General features: G+C 42.0%; 1 pseudogene; it reads right to left on the minus strand.

Annotated features, from left to right (window-relative positions):
• Positions 1 to 745: 745 nt before the first annotated feature.
• On the minus strand, positions 746 to 8830 carry LOC129011363 (calmodulin-alpha-like; annotated as a pseudogene).
• Positions 8831 to 11121: the final 2291 nt, after the last annotated feature.

The following is an 11121-nucleotide window of genomic DNA, read 5'->3' on the forward strand; positions in this document are numbered from 1 at the left end:
TTTGTTCAGTTCCATAACCATCGTTTATTTGATTCTGTGTGCTCCTTCTGTGTACACCATTCTTTATCATCTGTCCTTGGTGGTGTCACCCATGCATGACCCTGCTGTCTTTAGATATTTTCCCATTTCTTTCTCAAAGAAGAGCATTGCTTGTCATTGCTTCTTCAGAATTTTGCTTTTGTGAAGCCTTCATGCCTCTTGAGCCAACTAATCTTTGGAGTGAGATCTATTTCTTTCCCCTGGACTTTTTTTTTTTTTTTTTCCAGAAGGAATTTCACTTTGTTGCCCAGCCTGGAGTGCAATGGTGCGATCTCGGCTCACCACAACCTCCGCCTGCTGGGTTCAAGCGATTCTCCTACCTCAGCCTCCCTAGTAGCTGGGATTACAGGCATGCGCCACCACGCTGGGCTAATTTTTTGCGTTTTTAGTAGAGATGGGGTTTCTCCATGTTGGTCAGGCTGATCTTGAACTCTTGACCTCAGGTGATCTGCCCGCCTCAGCCTCTCGAAGTGCTGGGATTACAGGTGTGAGCCACCGTGCCCAGCCTCCCCTGGACATTTTTGACATCTCCTTGGCTGAACCCAGAGCGGGGGATCCAACTCCAAGTGGGCCAGGCCAGGCCTATCCTGGTGCTTTCTGAGAATCTGTTGTTTTGCCCATTCCTCTGCCCAAATATAGCAACACACACACACACACACACACACACACACAGTGAGACCCTACATTCGATGGCTCAATGGTTGCCCTAGCGACTATCATTGGCTTCTTGGTAACAGTAGGCAGTTGAACTGGGGCAAAGACATCTGGTTCAAATCAAGCCAATAGATTTTCTCTCCTGGGAATATGGTACCTTGACTCAGAGTCTATCAGTCTATCTCCTCAAGGAATTTACATGAGAAACCTCATCTCTACTAAAAATACAAAAAGTAGCTGGGCATGGTGGTGGAGGTTGCAATGAGCCAAGATTGCACCAGTGCACTCCAGCCTGGGCGACAGAGTGAGACTATGTCTCAAAAAAAAAAAAAAAAAAAAAAGACAAGCAAGCCCAGATGCATGCAGGTAACAGAGGAAGCTGGTTTTCAGAGACAGAGGAGAACAAAGCAGATGCAGAGAAGGAGGCAGGGTTGCCCTAGCAGACAGAGCTGCTGCCTTGCCCAGATCCCCTCGGCTCTCATTCACCAGCTTTGTGCGTGCTCACAGCCCAGTTCCTGCAAACTCTGTCATTCATGGCCCTCGCCAGTGACTTTCTGAGGACTGCCTTTGGGTGTTGCAGGCATCCCACCCATATGGAGAACTAGATTCCTCCAGGAGTTTTCTCTTCTCCCCATTACCTCCAGCCCCACCCCTACCCATGACTGTGACCCTCAGCTGGCTGGTGTGCAAGTGAAAAGGTGCAGCTCCATTGCTTGAGGCAGCACATACCCTGAGGTCTCATTGACATTCCTGAGCTCCCCATTCCCACACACCTTCACCAGTTTCCCCTGGGAGCATCTCACTTCCACCCGAATCCCTGGCATTTAGGAGAACAGATGTGAAACCAGGTGGCCCAGAGAAATGGAGGCAGTGCCCTGGGCCTGAAGATTGCTAGTTCTCGTCCAGGTCCCTTGGGAGACCCAAAGCTCTTCCAGTCTGTGGCTTCTATGACATACTCCTCAGTCTTCAACCAGCTTCCTATGTGGGTTAAATTTCAACCAGCCCATTTCTAAAAACCTTGCTGCAGGCACCCAGCATTCCCCCAGGGCTAGCATCATCTCATCTCCCAAAGGTCTCAGTCTTTCACCGCAACCACTGATTTCCAATTGCCCAGCATCTGGGAGATGAAATTATCAGCAAGGCAGGTTTAGAATTTATCAGTTGCTTTTCCTGAAAAGTGGTTTTCAATAGGATTTCTAGACCTTTAAATCACTCATCACGGCTATTTTTGGCCCTGTGTATGCTTTTGCATTTATTTCTAGACATTTAAAGATGAAATATACATTTATTTATATAAAATAAATATAAATTTAATATACATATTTTATAAGTAAATCTGTATTACATATGTGTGTATTATTCTTGTCCTAGAACAAAATTTTTACTATAATCAACGGCTTTAAAAATATTCTTTTAATGGAAAGTTCATGTCTTTTGCCCATTTATCCAAAAGTCTATTTATAGAAAAAAAACAAGCCCACGTTCCTTATTTGGTATCTGTGCTTCTTCCTTCTTCTACTCTAGCCTGCCTGGAAGATATTTTTGTTGCTGATATGAAGGGTTTTTTTTGTTGTTGTTCTTTCCTAAAAGCTGTGGACTTCCTTAGATATTAATTATCAGGTTCCTCCCTGGCTGTGATGAAAAGTAATATTGCTTAATAGACTTTTCTGTCTATAGAGTAGCTGCTTCCATTATAAAGAGAACACATTATACAACAATTATCAATATAGAAAATCAGAAAGAAATGAGGGAAATCACCCTTAGACCTGCCAGAAGCCATATTTCCAAATAAGTACCTCACCTCCCAGGCTTCAGCATCCTTCTTAATGAAATAAGGGAGTTGACCCAAAAGACCCCAATGATTCTTCAAAATGCTCAAAAAGAACATACTGGGGCTGGGTGCGGTGGCTTACATGTGTAATCCCAGCACTTTGGGAGGCCGAGGTGGGCGGATCACAAGGTCAAGAGATCGAGACCATCTGGGCCAACATGGTGAAACCCCATCTCTACTAAAAATACAAAAAAAAAAAAAAAAAAAAATTAGCTGGGTGTGGTGGCGCGTGCCTGTAATCCCAGCTACTTGGGAGGCTAAGACAGCAGAGTCGCTTGAACCTGGGAGGCAGAGGTTGCAGTGAGCCGAGATTACACACCACCGCACTCCAGCCTGGTGACAGAGTGAGATTCTGTCTGAAAAAAAAAAAAAAAAAAAAAATCCTGGAAGGAAACATTGGCCATGTGTTGACTTGGAGAAGCACAGGACTAGAAATCAGTTTTCATTCCTCATCCAGTCCTTTTCCTTTTTTTGTAGTGCTTTCTTCTTTTCCATGTTCTCCGTAACTGTCTCTTTTGTTTCCAGCTGTTCCTGTTTTTGTTTGTTTTGAGACAGAGTCTCGTTCTGTCACCCAGGCTGGAGTACAGTGGCATGATCTCAGCTCACTGCAACCTCTGCCTCCTAGGTTCAAGCAGTTCTCCTTCCTCAGCTTTCTGAGTAGCTGGGATTACAGGTGCCTGCCACCATACCCGGCTAGTTTTTGTATGTTTAGTAGAAACAGGGTTTCACCATGTTGGCCAGGCTGGTCTCGAACTCCTGACCTCAAGTGATCCCCGCCCCTCCACCCCATCTCAGCCTCCCAAAGTGCTGGGATTACAGGTGTGAGCCACTGCACCCAGCCTCCAGGTGTTCTTTTGATTCCCTGATCATCTTTTATTTTAAACACATGTTAACTTTCAGCACATATTGACACAATGCTTAGGGGTTCCAAACATGTTCATCCAGCACTCCCAGATCACTGGACTTTATTTTGTCGCATGCTGACCACAAGTCCAGAGGGCCCTTTGCATAGCACCTGCACATAATAAGATTTCAGTACACGCTTGCTAAGTGGCTGGATAATCAAAAGCAGAGAAAATATATAGAATTTGACCAGGTGCGATGGTTCATGCCTGTAATCCCAGCACTTTGGGAGGCCGAGGCAGATGGATCACTTGAGGTCAGGAGTTTGAGACCAACCTGGCCAACATGGCGAAACCCTGTCTCTACTAAATATATATATATATAATATATATATATAATATATATAATAGAAATATATATTATATATAATATAAATATATATAATATATAATAGAAATATATAATATATAATATAAACATATACAATATAAATATATATAATATAAATATATATTATATAATATAAATATATATAATATATATAATATAAATATATATAATATATATAATATAAATATATATAATATATATAATATAAATATATATAATATATATAATATAAATATATACTATATATATTATATATAATAAATATATATAATATAAATATATACTATATATATTATATATAATAAATATATATAATATATATAATATGTAATATAAATATATATAATATATAATATAAATATATATATTATATATAATATAAATATTTATATTATATATTATATATTATATATAATATAAATATATTATATAAATATTTATATATAATATATATACACACACATATATACATATATACACATATATACACATATACATATATACACATATACACATATATACATATATACACATATATATACATATATATGTGTATATATATATAAAAAAAAATCAGCCAGGCATGCTGGTGTGCCTGTAGCCCCAGCTACTTGCATGGCTGAGGCAGGAGAATCACTTGAACCCAGGAGGCAGAGGTTACAGTGAGCTGAGATCGTGCCACTGCATTACAGCCTGGGCAACAGAGCGAGATTCTGTGTCAAAAATAATTTATATATACATTTTATTTATATATAAATTTTATTATATGACATATTTATATACAAATACAATTTATATATAAATAAAATTTATATACAAATACAATTTATATATAAATAAAATTTATATACAAATACAATTTATATATAAATAAAATTTATATACAAATACAATTTATATATAAATAAAATTTATATACAAATACAATTTATATATATATAAATTTATACATATACAAATAAAATATATATATATAAATTTATACATATATAAATAAAATGTATACATATATATGTCATTTGTAATTCAGTCATCATGACAACTCCAAAATGGAGGTGCTAGAGCACAGTACTGATTTCAGTAACTCTAGTGGGAAATACACTTTTTTTTTCTTGGAGACAGAGTTCTACTCTGTCTCCCAGGCTGGAGTACGGTGACACAGTCATAGCTCACTGCAGCCTTGAACTCCTGGGCTCAGTGGGATCCTCCGGTCTCAGCCTCCTGAGTAGCTGGGACTATAGGCGTAAGCTACCATGCCCAACCAAAAATAGACATTTTGTTCACTAACATCTCAGAACTCTGGCGCTTCTTACAATTTTTGGCATTTTATGATTGGCATTGGCCAGGCAGTAAGTGGTCGTTTTTACCTGTGCATGCACAAATTTGGTCATTACTGTTAATATTATCATTTCAACTTAGTGATGAGCATTGTTGGGACCACATCCGTGTCGAGCTTGACATTTTATATTTTCAAAAAATATTGCACTATTATCCAGCCTTGTAATGAAAACACAGTGAACGCAGAAAAACATACAAACAGAGCTGGAGGCCACGCACAGTGGCTCACACTTATGATCCCAGTGCTTTGGGAGGCTGAGGCAGGAGGATCACCTGAGGCCAGGAGTTTTAGACCAGCCTGGGCATCACAGTGAAACCTTATCTCAACAAAAAATTTTAAAATTAGCCAGGTATGATGGTACACGCCTGTAGTTCTAGCTACTCAGGAGGTTGAGGCCGGAAAAACCACTTAAGCCCAAAACATAGAGGCTACATTGAGCTGTGATTGTGCCACTGTGCTGCACCCACTCTGTCACCCAGTGACAGAGTGAGACTTTACTGAAAGAAAGAAAAGAAAGTGGAGGGGGGGGGAGGGGAGGGAGAGGAGGGGAGAGGAGGGGAGGGGGAGGAGGGGAGGGGAGGAAGAGGGGAGGGGGAGGAGGGGAGGGGAGGAGGGGAGGGGGAGGGGGAGGAGGGGAGGGAGAGGAGGGGAGGGAGAGGGAGGAGGGGAGGGGAGGGGAGAGGGAGGAGGGGAGGGGAGGGGAGAGGAAGGGAGGGGGAGGAGGGGAGGGTAGGGGAGAGGGAGGAGGGGAGGGGAGGGGAGATGAAGGGAGGGGGAGGAGGGGAGGGTAGGGGAGGGTAGGGGAGGGGGAGGAGGGGAGGGTAGGGGAAGGGGAGGAGGGGAAGGGAGGGGAGGGGATGGGGGAGGAGGGGAGGGGAGAGGAAGGGAGGATAGGGGAGGGGGAGGAAGGGAGGATAGGGGAGGGGGAGGAGGGGAGGGGAGTGGAGGGAGAGGAGGGAAAGGGAGGCAAGGAGAGGAGAGGAAAGGAAGCTGGAAATTTGTCTCGAACTCTGGACCTCAAGTGATCCACCCACCTTGGCCTCCCAAAGTGCTAGGATTACAGGCGTGAGCCACTGCACCTGGCCCACATTCAATTTTAACAAGAGTGTGTTTACTAATGTGAAGTGAGGCTTAAAATTCAAGTGTCCTGAAAATTTTAAGTATGATTTCAAGAACAACTAATAAACATATAAAAACATGCTCAATCTTATGAGACATCATAAAAATCAAATTAAAGTTCAAATGTGACACTATTGCATACTCAACACAATGGCTAAATGGAAAAAGACAAATACTGAGTATTAGTTAGGATATGAAGAAAACAGAACGTTTACGCCCTGCTGTTGTGAATATAAATTGGTATAATCAATGTGAAAAGTTAGTGATATCTACCTAATGCTACTGTACATATCCCATGACCTGCCAATTACATACTTAAGTAGATGTTCAAGATAAATGCACAGCTATGTTTGACAAAAGATATACACAAGAATATTCATAGCAGCACTATGAGACTAGTCTGAATTGGAAGCTACTTAACTCTCCATCAACAGTGGAATGGGCCAGGTGTGGTGGCCCACGCTCATAATCCCAGCACTTTGGGAGGCTGAGGCTGGAGGGTTGCTTGAGCCCAGAAGTTTGATACCAGCCTGGGCAACATAGGGAGCCCTGGTCTCTACAAAAACATTTAAATGGCCAGGCATGGCGACGTGTTCCTGTGGTCCCAGCTGCTCAGGAGGCTGAGGCAGGAGGACTGCATAAGCCCAGTGTGAGGTTACAGTGAGCTGTGGTCACACCACTGCACTCAAACCGGGGCAACAGAGCAAGACCCTATCTCAAAAAAACACCAAACAAACACACACACACACACACACACCCCAGTAGAATGGACGAAGAAATTATGGCATAGTCACATTGCTATATACAAAACTATATCCACCAAGAATAAAGACCAGGTGCACCTTGAATCCCAGCACTTTGGGAGGCCAAGGGGAAAGGATGGCTTGAGGCCAGGAGTTTGAAGTAGCTTGCTTAACATAGTGAGAGCCTGACTCTGGAAAAGTTAAAAAAAAAAAAAAAATTAGGCCAGGCGCAATGGCTCATGCCTGTAATCCCAGCACTTTGGGAGACCAAGGCGGGCAAATCACCTGAAGTTGAGAGTTCGAGAGCAGCCTAGCCAACATGGTTAAACTCCGTTTCTACTAAAAAAAAAAATGTTAGCTAGATGCAGTGGTGGGCGCCTGTAATCCCAGATACTAGAGAGGCTGAGGCATGAATCCGGGAGACAGAGGTTTCAGTGAGCCAAGATCACGCCACTGCACTCCAGCCTGGGCAACAGAGCAAGACTCCATCTCAAAAAAAAAAAAAAAAAAAAAATTAGGTGAGTGCAATGGCACATGCCTGTAGGCCCAGCTACTTGGGAGGCTGAGGAAGGAGGATTGCTTGAGCCCAGGAGTTTGAGGTTGCAGTGAGCCATGATCACACCACTGTACTCCAGCCTGGGCAATAGAGCAAGACACTATCTCAAAACAACAACAACAACAACAACAACAAAAAACACTAATGAACAACCTGTAACTACATACAATACTGTGGATGAATCTCACAAGCATACAATCATAATGTCAGGTGAAAGAATCTAGATACAGAATAATGCATACTGTGTGAGTCCATTTATATAAAGTTCAAAAATAAGCAAAACTGATCTATGGGGTTAGAAATATAAGATAGCAGATACCCTAAGGGGTGTAAGAGCAAAAGGAGGCATGACAGAGCTTCTAGTAATACTTGGTCTCTTGATACGAGTTCCATTACATGGGTGTGTTCAATTTGTGAAAATTTACCAATTTTACTATTATTATTTGTGCACTTTTCTGTGTATATTTCGCACAAGTTTTAAAAATAAACATGTTTTTATTTAGTAATCATGATTGTTAATTGGTGGAATAACACATAACTGGTCTCAAAATTCATCCACATAATGCAGCATTATTATTATTATTATTATTATTATTATTATTAGAGACAGAGTATCACTCTGTCACCCAGGCTGGAGTGCAGTGGCGCAATCTCAGCTCACTGCAACCTCTACCTCCTGGGTTCAAGCGATTCCTCTGCCTCAGCCTCCCAAGCAGCTGGGACCACAGGCATGTGCCACCACGCCCGGCTAATTTCTGTATTTTTAGTAGAGACGGCGTTTCACCATGTTAGCCAGACTGGTCTCGAACTCCTGACCTCAAGTGATCTGCCCACCTTGGCATCCCAAAGTGCTGGGATTACTGGCGTGAGCCACCGTGCCCAGTCTGTGCAAACTCTTCATAGTTTACTTGACCGTCACCATCAATATCTGCTTCCCTGATTATTTCGTCAACCTCTTCATCTGTTAACTTCTCTCCAAGGTTTGTCATCGCATGGTGAAGTTCTGCTGCACTAATATAACCATTGCCATCCTTATCAAACACACGGAACGCTTCTCTCATTTCTTCTTCACTGCCTGCGTCTTTCATTTTTCTTGCTCTCATTGTCACAAATTCAGGGAAGCCAACTCTGCCATTACTATCAGCATCTACTTCATAAATCATGTCCTGTAACTCTGCTTCTGTGGGATGCTGCCTAAGAGACCTCATTTCTGTTCCCAGTTCCTTTGTTGTTATAGTTCCATCACCATCTTTGTCAAATAGTAAATAAGCTTATTTGAATTCTACAATCTGCTCTCCAGTCACTTGGTCAGCCATGCTGAAAGCGCTACCGGTTTCCGAGACGCGACTGCACGACCACTCGGCTCGCTCGCTCCACTTGGACTCCCATCTACTTTAAAGATCAGATAATCTCAATGTTCTTAATTCCAGACCATAGAAAAAAAGAAAACTATAGATCAAGTTCACTTATGAATATCAATGCAAAACTCTTAAATATAACTATAGCAAACAGAATCCAACAGCGCATTAAAAAATAATACATTGGCCAGGCGCGGTGGCTCATACCTGTAATCCCAGCACTTTGGGAGGCTGAGGCGGGCGGATCACCTGAGGTCAGGAGCTCGAGACCAGCCTGGCCAACATGGCGAAACCCCATTTCTATTAAAAATACAAAAATTAGCCAGGTGTGGTGGCAGGTGCATGTAGTCCCAGCTACTTGGGAGACTGAGGCACAAGAATCGCTTGAACCCGGGAGGCGGAGGTTGCAGTGAGCCGAGATCGTGCCACTGCACTCCAGCCTGCGCAGCAGAGAGAGATTCCATCTCAAAAAAAAAAAAAAAAAAAAAAAAAAAGTCGGTACAAATGATGATAGCAAAGACCTTGTACGAAATGTGTTAAATTTCTTTTACAAAATTATGTATTTGCCTTTTCTTTGTTTGTAACTTATCTATAAAAGGTTTCTCCCTACTGTCAAAAAAAAAAAAAAATGCATGCATAGTAATTAGGACTTAATTCCTCCATGTTTTCTTCCCCTGTCTCACTGTCATTGTCCTGAAACTTTATTTTAGAAAATTGAGGCCAGGTGTGGTGGCTCACGCCTATAATTCCAGCACTTTAGGAAGCCGAGGCAGGCATTTTAACTGAGGTCAGGAGTTCGAGACCAGCCTGGTCAACATGGTGAAACCCTGTCTCCACTAAAAATACAAAAATTAGCTGGGCGTGGTGGTACATGCCTGTAATCCCAGCTACTCGGGAGGCTGAGGCAGGAGAATCACTTGAACTCAGGAGGCGGAGGTTACGTTGTTGAGATAGCGCCATTGCACTCCAGCCTGGGCAATAGATTGAGACTCCGTCTCAAAAACAAACAAACAAACACCACTATATATATATGTACTTAAAAGTAGCACTATTGCAAAACGGGCTTATTATTCAGGTACTCGTATACTTTTTTTGAAATGGAGTCTCGTTCTGTTGCCTAGGCTGGAGTGCAGTGGCATGATCTCAGCTCACTGCAACCTCCTCCTCCTGGGTTCAAGCAATTCTCCTGCTTCAGCCTCCCGAGTAGCTGGGACTACAGGTTCAAGCCACCACACTTGGCTAATTTTTATATTTTCAGTAGAGACAGGGTTTCACCATACTGGCCAGGCTGGTCTTGAACTCCTGACCTCATGATCTCCCCCCTTGATCTCCCAAAGTGCTGGGATTACAGGCATGAGCCACCGCATTGGGCCTATACTCTTTTTTTGTACTGCTGGTTCTGTACCAGAAACATTTTAATTGTTACTTGCTTTTTAAACTTTGTTTAGCCACTTAAAGAAAATCCACTTACGGTACAATTTGCCTCAAATTCATTCCAAGTTGTCTATTTGTTTTCTAATACAAAATTACAATAAAATCATCATAATAAAGTAGATGGAAGGTAGAATTCCCCTGTGAAATCTGGGCTTGGTGTATTTATTAATTTTTTTTTTTTGAGATGGAGTCTCGCTCTGTTGCCCAGGCTGGAGTGCAGTGGCACGATCTCTGCTCACTGCAAGCTCCACCTCCTGGGTTCACGCCATTCTCCTGGCTCAGCCTCCGGAGTAGCTGGGACTACAGGCGCCTGCCACCACACCTGGCTAATTTTTTGTATTTTTAGTAGAGACGGGGTTTCTCCATGTTAGCCAGGATGGTCTCGATCTCCTGACCTTGTGATCCGCCCGCCTTGGCCTCCCAAAGTGCTGGGATTACAGGTGTGAGCCACTGCGCCGCACCAGGCTTGGCATATTTTTGAGGACAGCTCTTTAGCTACTTCTTCTATTTCTTCAATGGTAGTTAGCCTGTTTCAACAGGTTAATTTTTATAAGTAGTGTTTTTCTTAAAGATTATGTATTTTACCTAAGTTTTCAAATTTATTTACAAGGAGTTGTATATGGTAATGCCCAATTCTTTATTTCCTCTGTGTTATGGTTATTTCTAATTTTGTATATTTATCCTAGCGGTTTAACTGTTTAGTTTACATTTTCAGAAACCAACTTTTAGATTTATTAGTTCTGTTTATTTTCCAACGCATTAATTTCTGTTTTTATATTTATTGTGTTTTTTTTTTCCTTCTGCTTTGTTTTGGC

This window comes from Pongo pygmaeus, chromosome 14 (genome assembly GCF_028885625.2).
Source record: "Pongo pygmaeus isolate AG05252 chromosome 14, NHGRI_mPonPyg2-v2.0_pri, whole genome shotgun sequence".
Classification (NCBI taxonomy): domain Eukaryota; kingdom Metazoa; phylum Chordata; class Mammalia; order Primates; family Hominidae; genus Pongo; species Pongo pygmaeus.